Genomic DNA, 23,256 nt, shown 5'->3' on the forward strand with positions numbered 1-23,256 from the left:
CATAGTTATAGGAGGGTGGCTGAGGGGAGGGGAGGAGCCACAAAAGGGATTGTGGGAGAAAGGCTTCTTTCTTTCCTCTGGTGGCAGCCATTAGGCAAGCCAAGATGGGTGCATACAAATACATCCAGGAGCTATGAAGAAGCAGCCCGACGTGATGTGCTTTCTTCTGAGTGTCCTCTGCTGACAACACCACCAGCACTCTGCGCTGCACAGGGCTCCCTGACCCACCCGGCCTGATAAAGCGCAAAGTCTGGGATACAAGGCTAAGCAAGGTTATGTCATTTACAGGATTTATATCCACCACGGTGGTTGCCAGCGCCGGGTTCCTAGGGATGCAACTTACAGCAAGCCTGTCAACCATGGTGTTAACCAGCTGACATTTGCCCAAAGCCTTTAGCCTGTTGCTGAGGAGAGAGCTGGGCGCCATTGAAGGGCTTTGAGAGTCCCGAATCTCTACTGGGTTGGTGAAGATTCCACATATAAATATTTCGAGGTTATCCTCATTGATCAGTTCCATAAAGCTATCAGAAGAAATCCTGACACCCACTGGATCACCAAACCAGTCTACAAGCACAGAGAAATACATGGGTTGACATCTGCTGGCTGAAAGAGCCTGGCCTCAGAAAGGGCTACAAGTTCCACTACACAGTTGGTTCTCGCCGTGCAGCCCAGAGAAGGCTCAATACTCTCCAGCTCCACCGTTACCACTAATACACGTGATATTTGTAAAATCCGTATCCAATAAACAATTTAGGATAGTCAGGAAAAGAAGAAGTTTATAATTATGGGAAGAATTTCCATGCTCACAATGTGATTTGGTAGCTAACAGTAGCAGTGATAATTATATTTAGATGTCCACACAGCAGGAAGATACAGAGTCATAGAGAATAATAAAAAAAAGTCAGCTAGTTAGAACCAGGACCCTGCCATAGAAGATATAACCTTGGGACATAAAATTGGCTGGATTCCAGGAAGTGACAGTGACAAGAAGTGACCAAGGCATGTATGAGCAAATGAGTATCCCATGTCAAGGAGCAACATAGCTGAAGGTGAGTGTCTCGGGGAGACCCGAGTGGTCAAAGTCGATACAAACTCAAGCTAGTTTCTCACAGAAAGCACACAAAAAAGTTGATCCCAAAGGCAGCAGGATTAGACTTGTTTTAATGACTTTGAAGACATTTTCAATGTAAATGCAAGTAATTGTATATTTTAACACAGTTCTTTGATATTTTTCAATCTTTCTCCCCTCATTTCTTACATATTTTTACAAGACTTGATTTTACTTCACCTTAAACTCTACCTCCTACAGTTTAGAGGTAGGATAAAATCTTTGACACTGCTGTTAGGGAAGAATGTTGAAATGCCTGCATGTCTCTTTCTAAGCAAAAATCAGCACTTGGGTTTTAACTAAATGTACTAAAAATACATCTGGAATTATCTACTTAAAAATTGTATTTGGAAAAGTCATTCTGAATGGCAGAATGCTTGCCTCTCCTTCTCCAACAGTGCACACAACCTCCAGGAGAGCACCACATAAAATTTCACTCTGTATTTATGCTTCCGGGTGTATAGCCCTTCTTGCCACTTCTTTCAGCCCCTTTCTTCAAGTTATGTAATTCCCCGAGGGAGCCCTGCATAAAGAAAGACATCTGTTTCCTTTATCCCTTTGAGGAAGAACAGACTTTCTATACATCATTGAATACATTACTATCATGAGCTTAGCACGTTCTATGAGGGGACAGACCCAGAGACTAAGAAATAAGGTCTCCAGATAAGACGATGCAAAGGTCTTTGTACACAGAAGGGTGTTAGGCTGTTGTTCAAAGGAAGCAGGCAGTTTTCTATCTGTGTTTTTCTTCCTTCATCCCTTTCTCTTTCCTTCACTGTTTTCTACTTAAATTTTCACTTGAGGTGTGAACATATTTACATTACAATTTAAAACATGATAATGCATTGTGATTTTTTTCTACAATACCTTTTAAGCACAATGCATTTCAAATGGTTTTGCAATTCAAAAGGAAGACATTAAAATTAAAAAATCAGGCATATACAAGGGAATCATAAACAAGGTAAAAGAAATGGTATGTCTCTCAAGTAGAATCATTAATTCAAATGAGAGATGATTGAGCAATTAAAAGAACTGGCTGCTTTTCCAAAACAACTGGGTTTGATTCCCAACATCCTCATGGTAGCTTACAACAATCTGAATCTCCAGTCCCAGGGGCCCCAATGCCCTCTACTTTTTGATTTTTGATGACTACACAGGCATCATTTCTTAGTCACATTACAAAAGATTCTACCTTCTGATATGACCACATTGGCTACTAAGGTCAAGCAGATGAATTCTGACAATGACATTCAGACCATAGCAATAGTTTCCATGAATACTCCTTCTTTGCAAGATTATTCTATAGGGTTTTCTTTCTCAATCATACCATCGATGACATTTTGGATTGAAATCTTTCTTTTGTTTTTCTGGGGCATTTGTAAGCATCCCTAGGTTCTTTATCCTAGACAGTACGATAACGCACACCTCAATGTGTAATTATGAAAGCAATTTCAGGTACCATTGCAGGTCTCCTGGGACCCACAATTATCCCTAATTGTGAGGCAAAGTCCTAGAAATATGGAATTCTATTTTTTTTTATAAATTGAGACAAGGAAAAGGAAGGTTTTTTTTTTTAACAGTATAGTAGAAAGGAAGATTTGAAGCAAATAGAATTGGATATTAAAATTATTCATAATCATACTAGAATTAATGATAATCCCTATGTCTATCAATTCATCAATGATAAGTTGTGGTAGAATGACTGTGTCATAGAAATTCAGCATAAGTAGAAACACATTACTGAACATTAAAAAAGACATTTTAAGTGAGCAAGCCATCATGCTCAGTGAAAGAAATTAGACAAAACATTTCTACTCCATGACTGCATTCATATGATGCTCTAAGAGCCATAGTAACAGAAAACAGATGAGGAATGTCCAAGGCTGGATTTGAGGGGTGGAGACTAGTCTTTAAAAACTTATAAGGCTGTGTAGTGATGAAAATGATTACGCTGCATAGGTTAAAAACAATATTCTGTAGAGCAGTAGTAGTACAATGACTGTAGTTACAGGACAATTGCTTGAAGTGCATACTTAAATGATTAATTTTATTGCAACTAAATGGGTTGTAAAAACTGTTTAAAATAGATATAAATCTATAGGAAGAGGAAATTACATTTTTCTGGGCATTTGTGTATAAATAGTCTATGACAAATAACCCTGGGAAAGTGCAGTTGGATGCCTAAGGTTTCATTTGATTGGCAGATTTGGCTCTGTTTTGAGATATCTCCTGGCAGTCACTATTTTTACATGGCTGCTTGCTTCTCTTGGTGCCCGTCATAGTTGTCTCTGGGGCGATCTTGAAACTCCCAGATCCTTGTCAAATCATGTTTGAGAGCCCTTAGGCCCTTTTAGAAATCAGGAATGACTAGGAGTCAGGGAGCTTCAAGCAGCCACCAAGGCTGAGTACTCACAGTAGCAATTTAGACAACAGTGTCTCAGATAGGAATTGCCAGGGCTACGCAGAACTTCAGTGGCCCGTAAAAAGTTACAATTAAGTGACCTTAATGCATGTTCAGAATAAACTGTTATTCTCTGGGAAATCTAACAAATGGCAAGAAAAAAAATCTATAAATTAAATGACTATTTCAGGATTATTTCAGGAAGAGGTTTAGACTTAATTTTGAAGAAGTCCCTCTGTTGGGAAATCTGGGTTGTTGCACACACCTATGCTTAGTCTCCAGTTCAAGGACTGAGAGTCTTAGTTCTTTTTCTATTGTTGTGATAAGACACCATGACCAAGAAAGTCTATCAAAGAAAGCATTTAATTTGTAGTCACAATTTCCTGATGGCAAAGCAAAGGCCTGTTGACAGGACAGCTGAGAGCAGATATCTTGATCCTCTAGTAAGAGAAGAGAGGTGGAGAGACCTGAAATGAAATGAATCTTTTGATACCTTAAGGTCCACCCCCAGGGACACAGCTCCTTAAACAAAGACATGCCCCCTAATCCTTCCCAAACAGTTCCACAAACTGAGATCCAAGTGTTCAAATATATAAACCTATGAGGCCATTCTCCCTCAAACCAGCACCTTTGTGTTTGAGAAAATTTCTTTAACTGGAAAATGGGAGACAGGTCTCCATTTCTTATAGTTGTCATAAAAACAACATAAAAAAAAAAACACTGTATAGCTTGCCTATGCCACACTTGGAGGCTAAGGACAGGAAAATATTCTCTTAAATGCTGTTATCCTGATAGCTTATGCTAAGATATGCGTAGAGCTTTGTTTCACTGTGAGCTCCAGTCATGACCCACAGTGACTCTGCACCCCATGTTACATCTTTGTAGACTCGAATGCACCTCTACAGTCCTCCTTTGTGCCTTTGATTCTGTTGTTTCTCTCATAAAGATGTATATCATTGGGTATACACACCCTCCCCAATCTAGAGTGATTTCCTATCAAGAGACTTAACAATATCATGATCCTTTTGAAAATATATTCATATTCATAGTTTCTGGGAAGATGTGGCTTTCATGTAAGACATGACTCAACTTGCTTCTGTAGGGTGTATATTATCTGCTCCACAGGCAGTGCCATGCTTTTATTTTATAATTACATAGATACTAAAAGCTCTTTTGTAAAAGTTGTTTGAATGCATTGTCTGAATTAAATTTCCTGTAATTCTCCCACTGAGCCTACAATGTCATAAATGGAAACATTCTGAGGTTAATGGCAATTTTGCACTAGCCTCTCTTCCACTGTGACAATAGCCCACTTCTTTTCCTCTTTCAGTCATCTCTGTATCCTCATGTGTGCCCACGTGAAGCAAGCACAAGGACATACAATTATGACTTCTGTTTTGTTTTCATGCCAAGTATTTCTCAAACCATTACGAGTAATAGTGATTTGGAGATGACACAGAGCATAAAGTTTGATAATGTGGAAATTAATTCTGGAACAGAAAGAAATGAATCCATTTAGGGTTGTTATATACACTAACACATTTGCTCTTCCATTAAATGAGGAGGTGCCATGAGAATGACACAACAGTGAAGTCATTTACTCAAGGTCACATTAGCAGTGTCATTGACTTGGCTGGCTTGAAGGACATCTCTACATATAGCCATTACTACAGTACACAGAATATATAAAGCTCATTACCCCATCTCTCTTTCTATGCCAGAAATTTTAATTACGTGCCTCTAGGATGTAATAGCTTTTGAAGTTATGATTAAATGAATCTGTATGGTGCTGAGCAGCAGGATTCTGTTGAGGATCTTAAATAACCTCCAAAGACACTCACCACCCCCCACTTCATGGTATTAATACCTGGCTTTCGTCCTTGTTGCCCCTTTGTAGTGATACATGAGCTGTATGTTTCCTACAGATAACACAGCGCAAGTTCACAATGTGCTGGAGTGAAATGAATGGCAGCCGACGCTCATCTGTTGTCTGCAGGCAGTGGTTTGCCTTCAGTCCCTTTGCTTTACAGCGGTCTTGATGGGCAGCCTGCTTCCTGACACTGAAGCTAACATGCCTCAGCCACAGCTTGGGGTGATTAAACCTCAGTCTTTCTGTCAGGAAACCGCCTGTGATGTCTTTTCTCACAACTACTTATGTCTTATTATAAGCTTCCTTTCTTCTCTGTAGTTCAGACTATAGCATTGCAATGAAAATTGCTCAAGCTGCATGCTTGCTTTTCCAATCCCTTACCTTTATATTCCAGGTGACAGAATGGTTTATTTGCTCATTAACGAAGAAGCTGAAAACAGGAGAAAATATTTCTGAAACATTGAAGCTCGCACATGCATTTCTGGAAAGTAGAAATGCTTGTGTTCCCCCACCCCCACCCCACGAATGGATTATAAACACAGTTGCTCTGCGTCTACTGTTTTATTTCTAAGCAAATGTTTTATTTCAGTAAGTATCTTGTTGCTTGTTATGTAATGGATTCGTGAAGTCTGTCTAAATGTCTAAAATAGGAATTTGACAAAGTGACTTCAGGAAGTTCCCTATCAAAAGCATAGATTTATTCATATGCACAGGTAATGAGCATTGAGTTTGATGATCCAAGCAGGCTTTTGGGTAGAAATGATTTGTGAAAGAAGTCATGAAGATTATGAATAATATTGAGCTTGAGAGGAGCTATTTCTGGCTTGAAGCATGATCCATATGACTCAGGAATGCATATATTTATTTATATAGAGAAAAAGAAAACATAAATACTCAGAAACAGATGCATGTCCCATCTCCTCTGTTTTATTCACTATATTTTTATTAGCAAGTGGTTGTTGTATTTGTCAGTCTGTTAAAAAGTAATGAAGTCAGATGTCACGGAATTCCCAAGAAAAGAAGCCAGCGTACTGTTTTCACGGGGTTTCCTGGAAGCAGATTTAGGTTTCCAGTGTATGTTTCATCAAGGGCATGCCATTGCTTAGAAAGAGTGAGTACGGCAGGATGGAGGCAGAGAGCTGAGACTTGCTTTACCTAAAGGGGAGCTTTAAAGGCCTTGGAACAGGGAGAATCAGGAGTGTGAGCCCAAACACAGCATCTATTGATGGCTAACAATTCCCTGGTTCCTTCAAGTAAGTGACTGACAAGTAGATAATTCTTGGCTGTGTGTATGCATAGGTGGACAGGGATCTGGGAACCATCCCCTTCCCTTTTCCCTTTGAGCTAAGGACAATTCCAGAGATTAATTAGGAATGATGGGCCATTATAAGCAAGGAGTTACAGTGGCTAGAGATGAGATACTGGTCCAGCAAAGGATAGGGGACCGAACACTGCTTTATCTTCCAAGATGACATACTTGCACTTATTACCTTAAAATACTGTGCATTTGCATAGCTATGTGTTTGTACACACATGTCAATTTTGTCCAGAGATAATCCTATATCTTCAATTATATTGGCTAGCTTGGAAGTTTTGAATTTCATTCTGTGCAAATGAATGGTTTAAAATGTTGCCAGTTACAGATTCAGTCCAGAAAACATTGCATTGTACTTTTGTAGAAAATGCATTTGAAATCATGATGGAAATATCAGTTGAACTTCAAATATAGCAAAAAGGGCAATGTAATGGCAAGTTTGGGGAATCAGACAGTAACAGGACAAGCTTCTTAGTTTCCTTGAGTCCTGAGTTAGTCATTTGACTCTCTCTGTATAGGTAGGGCAACACCATAGATCAATTTGTAGTTCGTTATTTATATTTTATTCAGCTTTCTGTGCCTATACATATACGAAGGCAAAACACACATTCACATAAAAATAAAATGAATAAACTAAATTCCATTGAAGTATTAGTATGGATGGTAACATGTTTATTCCATTCTAGCATTAGTATTCTATAGAATTATCTATAGCTAAATAGTCATGCTTTTGTATTTCTTATAACCTTTATACCAAAATCCTCAGGTGTACGTCCAGCATACTGTGAACCATCTCAATTACTTACAATATTTCATACAACAAAAGTGCCTCTTAAGCTTTTTATACCTGTGCTGTTTCAGGAATGAGAAAAAATAACCCAGTCTATACATGTTTAGTACAGACGCACATGATTACATGAATTTAGGTTTATTTATCACTAGTATTAAATGAACTGAAATGTTTAGCAAACATAGGATCTAAGAACCAGAGATAGAAGGAACAGAATATGGGCCTAATAAAGACAAGAACAGATATCAGCATCTAGAATTAAAATCATCCCAAACCCAGGTGCCTGTACTCCAGTGTAAAGTCACAATCAATAACAACCAGCACAATGTCTCCACTAGAGCCCATCTATCCTGCTACAGTAGATGCTGGGAAATGAACTGTAGCTGAAGCCTAAGACAAGAACCTCAAAATAGCCTTTATGAGTAAGTTAGAGGTCCTTAAATGGGAAATGAACAAACCCATTAAAGAAATCTATGAAAATGCAAAGAAACAGTAGAATGAAACATTCAAAGCATGCAAGTGGAAATATAATCAATAACCCAAATTGAGGAAAATCTCAAACTAAAAAAAATTAGGAAATTGATCAGAAACCTCAGAGGTAAGACTCACCAACAGATTGGAAGAGATGGAAGAGAAAAGCTTGGGTATTGACATCACGATAGAAGAATTGGATACCTCCACCAAAGAAAAGACTTAAGTCTAAGATAATCCAGGCACAAAACATCCAGAAAGTTTGAGATGCTATTAAAAGACTTTATCATGAATAATAGGAACATAGGAATAAGATGAAACCCAGGTCAAAGGAACAAAAACTATTTTCAACAACATCATAGAAGAAAACTTCCATAACCTAAACAAGAAGGTGTCTATTAAGGTACAAGAAGAATACAGAAGAGCAAATAGTCTGGAGCAGAAAAGAAGTTCTCTATGGCACATACTAATCAAAATCCTAAATGTACAGAACAAAGAATATTAAAAGCTGTAATGTAATACTACAAAGTTACATATAAAAGAAGACCTATTAGGATAACCCATCTTTTTTTTTCAATGGAGACGCTAGACAGGGTGTTCTACAAACTCTAAAAGACCACAGATACCAGCCTATGCTACTATACCCAGCAAAAATTTCAATCACAATAGGTAAACAAAGAGATTCCATGACTAAGAAGGAATTTGATAACTATATCCAAAAAACACAAAAAATAATATCAGAACAATAAATTAAACAGAGAGCAGAACCACATTACAATAACAAAACAACAAAAATCAACAAGTGCTGAATATTAATAACTCTCAATATTAGTGGTCTCATTTCCTCAATAAAATGACACAGAATAACAGAATGAATTGAAACATAGGATACATCATTCTGCTGTATGTAAGAAACACAATTAAACATCAAGGATAGACATTACCTCAAGGTAAAAGAATGGAAAAGGATATTTCAAGCACCTAAGAAGCAAACTGGTATAGCCATTTTAAATTTTGCTAAAATAGACTGTAAACTGAAACTAATCAGAAGAGACATATAAGGATACTACATACTTACTCATCAAAGGAAAAAAATCCACTAAGAGGATATTTCAATTTTTAACACTTATGCACTAAAAGCAAGTGCAATCAAGTTCATTAAAGAAACACTACTACAGCTTAAATAACATATTGACCCTCACACAATGTTAGTGGAAGATTTCAATGTTCCACTTTGGCCAATAGTTATGTCATCCAGAAAAAAAAATATTAACAGAGAAATACTGGAACTAACTGACATCATAAACAGTATAGACCTAATAGATATTTATAGAACATTTCACACAAACATAAAAGAACATGCCTTCACTTATCAGTGAGTACATACCATGCTGATAAGTGCATATTAGCCAAAAAGCACCGAATACTTATGATACAACCCACAGAACATGACCACAAGACGTTTATGAAGAGGAAGACCCAAATGAGGATGGTTCAATTCCACTTAGGGAAGGAGCAACCTGAATGAGAGAGAGGAGGGGGAGGGAAAAGGGGTCAGGATCAGGTATGGGGGGGGGGGAGGCAGGAAAGAAGCCCAGAGGGCCAGGAGAATACATGGAAATATGCAGCTGCTGGGGGCAGTGTGGGGGGTGGGGGTGGGTATGAGGGGAAGGGAGGGCCAGCCTTGGCATGGGGTTTCTTCTTTCTTGTTGGTTCTTCTTGAGGCATCGGAGGGGGAAGAGTGCATAGGCAGAGGGTAAGACTTTGTCTTAGGAGATTCTGGGTAAAACTTTGTCTTACAAGAAATTTAGGATTGCTGTATAATAAAAAGTTTACTTATCTAAGTCTAAGTTACTATGCTATTGTAGCTGACCTGCTTTCTGTGTTCCTCTGAGGCCAAAGACTACAGTCTCAGGCACTTAACACCTCATCCTAAAACAGCAGGAGACTAAGTAAAGGATTAATTGCTAGAGCCTTTTCACTATTGACTAGATGCCTCTTGCTTGTCAGGCTAGGGAGAAGTTTGGAGCAACAAACTTCACTTGAACCAGGAGAAGAGATTAACATTTGCAGAAGGAGAAACTTTTACATAACTGAATTTGCATAATCTCACATAAATTCGTATACAGATTCACACATGCTCATTTATTCATTTGTACATTTCTATTCAAACCCAGTTGGGCTCAGCTTGCATGCATTCTCACAATTTACATGCTTACACACACATCCATACTTACATATGCATATGGAGCAAAAGACCAAGCACCAGTGCAGAAAGAACTCACTCATTCTGGATGAAAAATGAGCTCCAATCTTTATTGCATAGAGAAAGAAAAGGCTTCTACCATTTTAATGCTAACTGAACTAAACCCATGTTTGTAAGAAAAATAGCTTTGCTTCTTTTAATAAGACTAAGCCTGCCTTGTCCTGTTCTGTCCCATGGTAAGGAGAAACTGCCTGCGCCTTCTGCTCTCTGCAGCATCTTCCTTTTTCCTCTTTCCCTCTGCATTCTGCACACTGCTCTCTTAGTATTTTATGTTACTTATAGTTTCTAAGTTATTCCACTCTGCATTCTCCTTCTAATCTAAAAAGTGTTTTTCTGAAAAATTCTCCTCAGCTCAGTTTCTCTCTCAGCTCAGTTCTTCTCACCTGTTTCTCTCACCTCAGTCCCTCAGCTCTGACCTTTCTCCTTGTTCTCAGCCCTTAAACATCTTTCAGAATACATGATCACATGTTAAAAAGTTCATCAAAAGTTTACACCGAAAATCAGATCATAAGTTGAAATAGAAGTTTACAACAGAGAATGTTTACATGCATATCTATTAGGAGTAGTTATCTAGCTAAACATCCATCACCTGTCTCAGATCCACAGGTTCACCAAAGATTTAAAACCATAACTAAGTTATAAGTGAAGTTTTGTATAGATAAACCCATTTAATATTTTATCTTCTGTCTAGCACCTATAATAAATCATTAGTTCCCTTTTTATGACTTTTGGTTAATTGTTCTACAAACCTCTTGGAATGTGCTCTGAGTAGGAGAAAGTCTGGTTATCATCTAAGAGCAATTAACTGGTGATACTTGTGAGTGGCAAAGTTCTCATTGCAGTTTTGACTATCAGAAAAGGACCTAATAGCAGTCCTGTTATGAAAGAGCTTAATAATCACAGATATAATTTTAGGAATTCTTATAAGATCATCATAAGGACTTAAGTCATCTTTTTATCTATATAGCATAACTATAAGACAGCACATCTTTGTGGATCTGCAGACATCCACTCCAAAGGGGTGTGCTATTACTTAGTGATTATTATATATGTTTAATAATACAGGAAAAGCATATTAATAGCAGAAATCTTTCCTAAAATGAATCCTGTATAGCCTTGCTTAATAAGGGCACACCTGTCACAGACTATATAATAATCCAAAGCAGGCCATTTCAGGATGATCACCTGCTAGTTATTAGCTTGTCCCATTATGGCTCCTGACAGGGTAGGAGGTAGGGGAACCTCTAGAAAGTTCCTGAGATCTGGGATGTGAGAGGCTCCCAGGACTCAATGGGGATGACCTTAGCCAAAATGCTCAAAAGTGTGGATATGGATCCTGAAGAGACCACCTTCAGTAGATAGACAGGGTCTCCCCCATGGAGGAATGGGGTCACCAACCCACCTTCAAAACTTTTGACCCAGAATTGTTCCTGGCAGGGGCAAAAATGGAGCAGAGACTGAAGGAAAGGCCATTCAGTGACCAGCCCAAATTGGGATCTAGTCCATGGGCAGGCACCAAACTTTGACACTATTACTGATGGTATGTTGTGCTTGCAGACAGGAGCCTAGTATGGCTCTCCTCTGAGAGGCTCTACCAACAGCTGACTGAGATATATGCAAACATTTACAGCCAACCATTGGACTGAGGTAGAGGGCCCCTATGGAAGAGTTAGGGGAAGGATTGAAGGAGCTGAAGGAGATGGCAACCCCATAGGAAGACCAACAGTGTGAACTAAACCAGACCCCTAGGAACTCCCAGAGACTAAGCTGCCAACCAAAAAGCATACATGGGCTGGTCAGTGGCCCTGGGCACATATATAGCAGAGGACAGCCTTGTCTGACCCCAGTGGGAGATAATGAGCCTAATCCTGTAGTTACTTAATACCCCAGGGAAAGGGGATGCTGAGGATGGGGGAGGGAGGATGAGCGAGCACCTTCTCAGAGGCCAGGGATGAAGAACTCTAGGGAAAGAGACCAGGAGGGGGTAACTTTTGGAATGTAAATAAATAAAATAACTTTAAAAAGATTTTAAAAGTCATATATATATATATATGTATATATATATATATATATACACACACATATATATGTATACATATATATGTATATATACAGATATACATATTTTCAAAAGCTCATAGAACCTTCTCTGAAACCTACCATATACAAAAATTGACAGAAAGCAAATCTCAATAGATATAACAAAATAGAAACAAAAGAAACATTGACCAATTCAATTTATGAGACCTTGATTACACTAATACCTAAACCACATAAAGACCTAACAAAGAAAGAGAATTATAGCCCAATTTCCCTAATGAATATAGATGTCAAAATTCTCAATAAAACACCTGCAAACCTAATCCAAGAAGTTCATCCACAATGATCAAGTAGACTTCATCCCAGAGATCCAGGAATGATTCAACACACATAAATCAATAAATGTACTCTATCATATAAACAGACTGAAAGACAAAAGGCATGTGCTCATCTCATTAGATGCAAAAAAGACCTTTGACAAAATCAGATGATGTGATAGTATGCATAAGACCCCCTAAAATCTTCACTAGGAAATTCCTTCAGCTGATAAACACTTTCAGCAAAGAAGTGGGATATGAAATTAACACAAAATTTAGTAGCCTTCTTATATACAAATGACAAGTTGTCTAAGAAATCAGTAAAAGAACACCTTTCACAATAGCCTCAAGAAATATAAAATATCTTGGGGTAACTCTAACCAAATAATTACAAGAGTTTTATGATAAAAACATTAAGACATAGAAGACAGAAATTAATGAAGATACCAGAAGATTGAAAGAGCTTCCATGCTTGTGGATCACTAGAATTAATATAGTAAAAATTTCCATCCTACAGAAAATAATCTCCATATTCAATACAATCCCCATTAATATTTAAACACAATTCTTCATAAATCTTGAAAGGACAATTTTAGTTTTGTATAGAAACACAGAAAACGCAGGATAGCTAAAATAATTCTGAGTGATAAGAGAACTGCTGGAGGTATCACCATCCATAATACTAAAATGTCTTACAGAGATATAGTAATGAAAACAGCATGGTATTGGTTTTGAAGACCCAGAAATAAATCTACCCACCTATGAACACCAGATTTTTGATAAAGAAGAAATACACACTGGAGAAAAAGCCATCATCTTCATCAATGGTACTGGTAAGATTGGTTGGTTATATGTAAAAAATTGAGAATAAATCCATACTTATCACCCTCAACTCAAAATGGATCAAAGATCTCAAGGTCAGATACACTGAATCTGATAGAAGGGAAAATAGTGAATAGTTTTTTAATTCATTGGCACAAGAGGAGACTTTCTGAACAGAACAACAGTAGCATAGGCACTAAGAATAAACATTAAGTAGTGGAACTTCGTGAAATTGAAAAGCTTGTGTGTGAAAAAGAACACCATCATTCAGACAATGTACCAGGCTATAGAACTGGAAAGTTTTTTTTTTTTTCCAATTGCATGTCTCTTTCAGAGAGCTAGTATACAATGTCCCTTGGAAATCAAGAAAATGAATGACTCAATTTAAAAATGGAGTACAGATCCAAACAGAATTTTCAAAAGAGGGAACTCAAATGGATGTGACTCACTTAAAGAAATGGTCAACATCCTTAGTCACCAGGGAAGTACAGATCAAAATTACTTTGAGATTTCATCTTATCCCAGTCAGAGTGTCCAAGATCAATAAAATAAAATATAGCCTATGCTGATGGGGATTCAGAGTGAGAGACACAGATCCATTTCTAGTGGGAGTGCAAACTTGTACAGCCACTATGAAAAGAAGTGTGGCGTTTCCTCAGGAAGTTGAGAACCTATGTACACAATCTAGCGACACTGCTTGTGGACATACAGACAGGCATTTTATTCTACTACAGAGATACTTGCTCAAGTGTGTTCATTACTTTTCCATTCATAATAGCCAGAAATTAGAAACAGCCCAGATGTTTTATCAATGCATGAATGGACAACAAAATGTGGTACATTTATCAATGGAATACTACTCAACCATTAAAAAAGAAAATAATGAAATTTGTAGTTAAATGGATAGAAATAGAAAAATTATCCTGAGTGAGATATCCCAGACTCATAAGGACAAATACTGTATGTGACTGTTAGCTATTGAGTCATTGATAAGCAATTTACAAACCATATAAAGATAGGTTAGTTCGAGAGTAAGGGACTGGGAGGGAGAGGTAGATTTCCCTAGGAATAGAATAAATAGATATGGATGGATGAGCAGGGAGGACTGGAATGGGAGTATCAAACAGAGAAGGGAAGGGAAGGGACGAGAGGAGAAAATACAGAAAGGCTAAAACTAAGGGACATTTGAGGGATTGTATGGGAGCCTAAAACAGTAGAAGCTCCTGTCATACATAGATATATGGAGGTAATCTAAATGAAATTGCCAAATAATGGCAGAGACTGAGCCCCAACTAGTCATCTCTTGTTATCAAATTAAGCTCACAATACTGGGAATGGGTTACATCTAACTGAGTTGTTGGCAAAAGGGGTCCCATGGGAATCCCAAACAACCCAGGCTATTGCCAAAGATATTGGTGTCTCTTTACAAAGGCTGATGACAAAGCCCTGTTGCTGAAGGCAGCACCTACACTGTTGGCAGTGTTTTGCTTGTTTGCTTTTGTTTTTATGATTTTATTGTGTTCTTATACCTCTACTTCCCTTCCAACCTTTATTCCATCTTGATCCCTTCCAACCCCCTAACACTAGGTAGAAGAGAAAGAACATAACAAGGAAAAAGGGGGTGTAAAATTCTTTAGGTTTGTCAGATTTCTTGGGGACAAGTCCAGCCTTTGTTGACAGAATATCCAGCAGTCCAGCAGTCCAGCAGTCCAGTAAACCAGCAATAGCAAACTCAATGAATCAGCAGCAGTGTGGGCAGCAACAGTGGGGGGGGGGGGAGAGTAGGTGCTACAGGTCCTCTTGGGACTCTCAAATTCATGCCCTCTCCAGAGTCCCCAGAATTAAACTATCTATACCTAGCAAAAATCATGCCCCATGAGAGTACTAGAAAATAATAGTTAATGGCTATGACAAATCGAAGCAGCCCCATATCCCACAGCTGGGGTTAAAATAAAAACATGGGAGTTTAGAGGTCAGGTGGGGTGGGGAATGGGGTTATCCAGGTAGAGACAGGAGATGGGGAGGAGATGTGGGATGTGGAACAGTCAGAGGGTGGATGGGGAGGGGTGGAGAATGGAATATAGAGTGTAAAAAATGAATTACAAATAAAGTAAAATTAAAAATAAATAAATAAAATATTTAAAAATAAAAATAAAAAACATAATCATATAATATAACTGGGTTTTAAAAAAAAGCAAAACTCACTACACTACATAATTCATTGAATGCAGAAAATTTGAACTGGTACCCATCCAGAGTCTTCACTTCTATCAGCTTCATGGTATTGGTAGGTATTCTGCATGCTACCAAAGGAGAAAGGTAAACGTGAGCCCAGCTACAAATCCTTCAGTCTACAAGTGACCAGCCTACAAGATACACTGTGCAATAGTGGCCCAAAGTTGTGGGAGCAACCAACCAATATCCGGTTTAAGAACCACTCCATGAGATGGGATCCATATCTAATAACGCTTGTTGGATGGCCAAGAACCTGAGACTAGACACTCCAAGACCTAGTAAAAATCCAAACACTACTCTTCTGCTGAAGGTTTGTAGCAATAAAATGACTTCTAAACTTTATTTCGCTATACTCTTAGATCTATGTCCTCCTCAGCCACCATAAGAGAAGCTTCCTCCTTCAGGAATTGGGGACAAGTTCAGAGATCCACAGTCAGACAATATGCAGGAAATGATAGATCTTAGAACACGATGGCCTAAATGAGATGTCTCTATTGCTCAGGGAACTCTGCAGTGTATGGTAAGCGATCCAGAGATGGAGGGCACCAGGCGCAACAGAGCAGGTGCACATATTGGCAATACTGCAGGACCTTAAGGTGTGTCTGCACCAGCAGATTCCTAAGGTTGAAAGGGGGCACACACCCCATCCTTTACCCAGAAGCCCTTTCCAATTGATAATCACTTGGAACTGAAAAATTAGCTCTGTAAGGGAGTCCCACTGGAAACAAAACAATTTTCAATGAAAGGGAACAAATTGAAACAGCAGCAACAACCCCTCTTTCTTATGTTCTTTTTATCCTGTCCCCTGCATTCTTTGGGTTTTATAATCTTACCTTCCATATTAGCAATGGAATTTTATACTATATTTGTGCTTCAGTGAACATTTACACTATCACTGAGTTTTAGTTACACTGCTTTTTCACATGAATTTACTGTTTTAAAAAAATTAATTTATTTTTTACACTCCATATCCCATTCCCCACCCCTATCCACCCTCTGACTGCTCCACATCCCATACCTCCTCCCACCCTGCCTGTCTCCTTGTGGATGCCCCCACTCCCCACCCCACCTGATCTCTAAACTCCCTGGGGCCTCCAGTCTCTTGAGGGTTAGGTGCATCATGTCTGAATGAACACAGACCTGGAAGTCCTCTACTGTATGTGTGTTGGGGCCCTCATATCAGCTGGTGTATGCTGTTTGGTGGTCCAGTGTTTGAGAGATCTTGGGGGTCCAGATTAATAGAGACTGCTGGTCCTCCTACAGGATCGCCCTTCTCCTCAGCCTTCTCTAATTCAATAAGAGGGTTTAGCTGCTTTTGTCCATTGGTTGGGTGCAAATATCTGTTTCAGTTGCTTATTGTGTCTTCCAGAAGGCAGTCAGGATAGATTCCCTCCCCCACACACACTTTTTTTTGTGAGCACTCATAGCCTCAGTAATAGTGTTAGGCCTTGGGACCTCCCCTTGAGCTGGGTCCCAATTTGGGCCTGTAGCTGGACCTTCTTTTCCTCAGGCTCCTCTCCATTTCCATCCCTGTAATTCTTTCAGACAGGAACAATTATGGGGTCAGAGATGTGACTGTGGGATGGCAACCCCATCCCTCACTTGATGCCCTGTCTTCCTGCTGGAGGTGGGTTCAACAAATTCCCTCTCCCTACTCACAGGCATTTCATCTAAGGTCCCTCCTTTTGAGTCCTCAGAGTCTCTCACCTCCCAGGTCTCTAGTGCATTTTGGAGGGTTCCTCCAACCTCCTATTTCCTGAGGTTGCCTATTTCCATTCTTTCTGCTGGACCACAGGGTTTCAGGCCTTTTCCCTCACCCAATACCAGATCAGATTTCCCTCTCCCCACTAACCCCCCCAGTCCACTTTTCCTCCCAGGTCCCTCCCTCTGTCCCCACTTGCAATTGCTTTCTTCTCTCCCCTAAGTGGGACTGAGGTGTCCTCACTTGGGTACTTCAGCTTGTTGACTTTTTTGAGTTCTGTGGACTGTATTCGGGGTATTCTGTAATTTTATTTATTTTTTGACTAATATCCACTTATTAGTGAGTACATACCATGTACATACCTTTTGTGTCTGAGTTACCTCACTCAGGATGATATTTTCTAGTTCCATCCATTTGCCTGAGTAATTCAGGGTGTCCTCATTCTTAATAGCTCAGTAGTATTCCATTGTGTAAATGAACCACATTTTCTGTATCCATTCTTCTGTTGTGGGACATCTGGTTTCTTACCACCTTCTGGTTATTATAAATAAGACTGCTATGAACATAGTAAAACAGGTGCCCCTGTGGCATGGTGGAGCATCTTTTGGGTATATTCCCAAGAGTGGTATAGCTGGGTCTTCATGTAGATCTATTTTCAATCTTCTGAGGAACCTCCAGATTGATTTCCAGAGTGGTTGTACCAGTTTGAAATCCCACCAGCAATAGAGGAGTGTTCCTTTTTCTCCACATCCTCTCCAACATGTGTGATCACCTGAGGATCTTAGTCATTCTGATTGGTATAAGGTGGAATCTCAGGGTCATTTTGATTTGCATTTCTCTGATCACTAAGGACTTTGAACATTTCTTTAGGTGCTTTTCAGCCATTCGAGATTCTTCAGTTGTGAATGTTTGGTTTAGTTCTATACCCCATTTTTTGATTGGGTTGTTTGGTTTTTTTGGTGGTTAACTTCTTGAGTTCTTTATATATTTTGGATATTAGCCCTCTGCTGGATGTGGGGTTAGTGAAGTTTTTTTCCCCCAATCTGTAGGTTGTTGATTTGCCTTATTGACTGTGTCCTTTGCCTTACAGAGGCTTTCCAGTTACATGAGGTCCCATTTATCAATTCTTGATCATAGAGCACGAGCCATTGTAGTTCTGTTGAGGAAATTTCCCCCTGTGCCAATGAGTTTAAGGTTCTTTCCCACTTTCTCTTCTATTAGATTTAGTGTATCTGGCTTTATGTTGAGGTCCTTGATCCACTTGGACTTGAGCTTTGTGCAAGGTGACAAATATGGGTCTATTTTCATTATTAATCTTAACCCTAACACTAACACTAACCCTTCATGTTAAAAGTATTGGAGAGATCAGGAATTCAAGGCTCATTCCTAAATATTGGAGGCTGCAATAATAAAGCTGCCATCACAACAGAGGTAGTTGTAGAATTTTCACTTTCCTGTTGCTTCTAAAAATACTTCAAGGAGGCATGCATGACTGTTTATGGGAAGGGGAAATAGAATAGATATGGCAGGTGGACTGGGGGGCTGGTGGAAATGAGACCAGGAGGAATAAAGTTGGAGGAAGATGAAGGGAGAGAGTTTTGGGAGAGACCACTGGAATTGGGGGACACTTAGAGGGTTAGGTAGAAGCCTAGTGCAATTAAAAACTCCTAGGAATCCAGGAAGGTGACTCTAAGCTAAGCTAATAGGGAAATACAGAGACTGAGTTGGCCAGCTTCAGGGACTAAACCAGCAATCACAGAAAACACATGGTGGGACTCGTGTCTCTACCTGCATACGTAGCAGACGATGGCCTAGTCGGGCATCAATGGGAGGAGAGGCCTTTGGTCTTGTGAGGGTTCTAGGCCCATTATAGGGGAATGCCAGGACTAGGAAGCAGGAGTGGGTGGCTTGGGGAGCAAGGGGAGGGGGAGCAGATAGGGGATTTTCAGAGAGGAAACTAGGAAAGGGGATAACATTTGAAATGCAAATAAAGAAATATCTAGTATTTTAAAAAAGTTAACAACCAAGACATAAAACCTTCTACCTACAATCTGTCCTGCTTGCAACATGTGCAGGGGTAAAGATGACATAGAAATCATGAGAGGCCAACCAATGGCTGGTCAAGCTTGAGATTCATGCCACTAGAGGGAGCCCATTCTTGACACTGCATGGAGGGCCAGGACCCACAGGCTGCATAGCCCAGAGACCTAGAATAGAACCAAACACAAATGAAAAAATAAAGTCAATAAATCAATGAAATGATATGTGATGATATGATATTCTGCTATATTCATAGATTGGTTCCTAGCTCAGTTGTTATCAGTGAGGTTCCATTCAGTAACTGATGGAAACAGATGCAGAGACTCACAGCCAAACGTTAGGCTGAGCTTACTTAAGAGGGGGAGAAAGGATTTTAGGAGCCAGAGGTGTCAAGGGCACACAAAAAGAGTAACAAAATCAACTAACCTGGTCTCATGGGGGCTCATATAGACTGAGTCACCTAGACCCACTGCACATATATTACAGCCGTGTACTTGCTCTTGTGGGACTTTAACAGTGGGAGTGTGTCAAGGGTGTCTCTGATTAGTTTGCCTGCTTTTGGGACCCTTGTCCTCCTACTGAGTTGTCTCTTCCAGCCTCAGTATGAGAGGAGGTGCGTAGTCTTATTATGACTTTATATCGTGTTTGGTTGATATCCTTGGAAGGCCTGCTCTTTTCTGAAGGGATTTGGAAGAGGAGTGGATCCAGGGGTAGACTGAGAGGAGTGAAGGGATGAGAAGAGAGGAGAGAGGGAAAACTGTAGTCAGGATGTAATATATGAAATAGTAAATAAATTTAGAGAATAATATACAATTATATAAAAAGTACTTTTACACAATTATGTGCTCGGTAAATGAACGACTTACTAAATACACCTTTTTAAAATGTATATATTCTAATCTTGAAATTTTCTTTGTCAAAAAATTTTAATGATGGTCTAAGTTTATAATAAGTTTTGGGTTTTGCTGTTATCATCAAGAGTGTGTTGCCTGATGCTGGTGGCTACTGACAGATCAGAGACCCTCATTCTGTTGATTGCAGTAGGTTGGATGCTTCACAAGAGAAGACAACAAAGGTGTCTGCTATGCTGATTGACTTTGATGAGTAATTCCTTTGTAGTATGCTGTGGTTTCATGTGCTTACTGTATTAGTCAGCTTTCACTCATTCTGATAAAATACCCAAGGTAAGTGACTTAATATGGGAAGGAAACGTTTCTTGTGGCATATGATTTCAGTTCTTGGTCACTTGAAGACATTTTATTTTTGGAGAGGGCTATCATGGGGAGGCAGAACATCAAGACAGAGACTGATTTGGTGACTGGGAATCAGAGAGAAAGAATGAGAACTGAGGATCTTAATAACTCCCCCAAAGGGCAGACAAACAATGACAAATCTCTCCATCTAGGATTCACTTCCTAAAAATTCTGTCATCTCCCAGGAGCAACACAGCCTGGTGACAAACGGGAGACATCTATATCTGAAACCATTGCCCACAGGTGAGACCTCCTTTCAGAACTGAAGTAAGTTCTTTCAATGCTGGGTCTCTTGCTAGAAGCTCACGCAGATGGTAGCTTTCAGTTGAAGTTAACACTAATGTCCTTTTCCAAACGTTCTTGGGACTTTTAGAATAATAGTCAAGCAAGGGATCATGTTGCTGCTCTATCCACAAAATTTGGGCTATATTCAAATCCATTTCATGAAAAGTCACAGAATCTTCACAAAGCTTGACTCCATCTCAAGTAGCCTCCATCAAATACTCACTTAGCCTACTTCTCTATTGCAGTTTTCTACTCCCACCACATCTGTGGCCACTCTTTCTTTTGTGAATTTTTGAGTTTCTCAAAACAATCAATAAACAATAGACTTCTTCCAAACTCCCATTAATAAAGTATGCTGACTTCCTTTGAATGTTTTTGAGGAAGAGTGAAGCTTGGGCTGGCCTCACACTGGCCGTCTTCTGTCCTATGCCCCCCTAAGAGATAGGGTTACAGATATAAACTTCATCAGCTGACAACATGTATACCTTTAGAAGAGCATAGAATGGAGAATACTTTCCAGAAAGTTCCAGTCCACTTTGTGCAGAACAAAAAATACACTGCCATTGGCAGGTGTAGTTTTGTGATATGTAAGACTGAAAGGTTAAATTCACTCTATTGTCTACGGAGTTGACGTTGTGTTCGCAAGCACATGTCTAGCATTACTCTCATTACACACCTCCATCAGAGCTCTCATGGGCCCACGTTAATTGACAATGGACATTATTGCTTTTAAAGAATCTTTTTTTTTTCCAGAGCAGTCAATCTGAAGAATGTGCTGAAATTATTCAGTTAAACATGTTGTAAGAGGATGTAACATAATACAGGTATTCCAGTTAGTTTTCAGTTTGTGTGATGAATATTATGGTCAAAACAACTTGGAGAGGAAAAGGTTTATTTGGCTTATAGGTTACAGTACATTATCAATGAGAAACCCAGAGTCAGGAACTGATGCAGAGGCTATAAAGAAATATTGCTTATTGCTTTGATTTCTATGGCTTGCTTAGCATGTTGTCTTAAACAATAAAGAACCATCTGCCCAGGGTTTCCACCACTCACTGAAGGCAAGGACCGCCTATATCAATCATTAATCAATAAAATGCCTCACATACATGGTGAGAGTCCAATCTGATGGAGAGAAATCATCAGCTTATGTCCCTTCTTCTCTGGTGACGTTAGTTGCAAAGCCAACAAGGCCCGGCTCTGTTTCTAGTTATCAAGCATGTGCAGAGAAGATTGAGTATTATTGAGTATGCTAGAGTTTGGTGTGTGTGTGTGTGTGTGTGTGTAAATGGGTCTTGAATTTGACTTTAATTCACCATCTTTATTAGTCTTTTAAAGAGATTCGGTAGATTCTTGAAGCTTTGAATCCAGCAAGCAGTTTCTTCTCTATGGCTGTGAAGATCCTAGATGTCAACTTTCGAGAAAGGCTATCTTAGTTGTGTTAAAAATTGGGGACTGCAGAGTTGGCTCAGAAGAGGGTTAAGAGCCCTTGCTCCTCACCTAGAAGACTCAAGTTTAATTTGCAGCACACACACAGTGGCTCAGGTTAATCTACAATTGTAGATCCAGGGACTATGATATCCTCTTTTGGCCTCCCTTGATACCAGGCCTGCAACTGGTATGCATACATGCATCAGGCAAAGCCCTCATAAAATAAAATAAAATAAAATAAAATAAAATAAAATAAAATAAAATAAAATAGAATTAAAAAGTTAAAAAGGAAACTCTGGTGCTTAACGGTAACCATCAATTACAGGGCCATTCCCCAGCAAGCTTCCAGAAGCTTCTGATTGAGCACTCATTGCTTAATCGTGCACTAGGATGTGGTGATTAAGATGGTTTCTGTCTTTAGTATCACGAACCGACCTCTGCTAAACTTCAATCACTTTCTTATGTAGCTTCTTCCTATTTCCAAGTCTTTATAAATCAGAAAGACTTTACCCTGTTATGGATTAGATTTTAGTTTAAGGAACTATTGTGACTGGTTTGGTCTCCACAAACCATTAAAACTGTCTTTTTACCTAAGCAATAAGGTTGTTTTGCTTTTTTATTATTCATGAATTCATTGAAATAGCACTTTTGATTTTTTTTTCATGAATGTTTCCTCTGCATTCACAATGTGTCTAATTGGCTCAAGGTGCCAAGCTTTCAACATGGCTCACTCACTAAATGAAATCATTTCTGGCTGTTGGTTTCAAGTAAGGGGTGTGCTTCTGTTCTTCCTTCATTCTGACACTTAGAGGCCATTATAAAGAGATTAATTGGCATGATTTCAACACTGGTTTTCTCAGGAAATCGGGAAACTTAGAAGGGGATATATACATATGTGCAGGATACCAGG

General features: G+C 39.2%; 1 pseudogene; it reads left to right on the forward strand.

The window, feature by feature from the left end:
- The first annotated feature begins 104 nt into the window (after nt 1-104).
- Gm15400 lies at nt 105-711 on the forward strand (annotated as a pseudogene).
- The last annotated feature ends 22,545 nt before the right edge of the window (nt 712-23,256 follow it).

Source organism: Mus musculus, chromosome 3 (assembly GCF_000001635.26).
Source record: "Mus musculus strain C57BL/6J chromosome 3, GRCm38.p6 C57BL/6J".
NCBI classification, from domain to species: domain Eukaryota; kingdom Metazoa; phylum Chordata; class Mammalia; order Rodentia; family Muridae; genus Mus; species Mus musculus.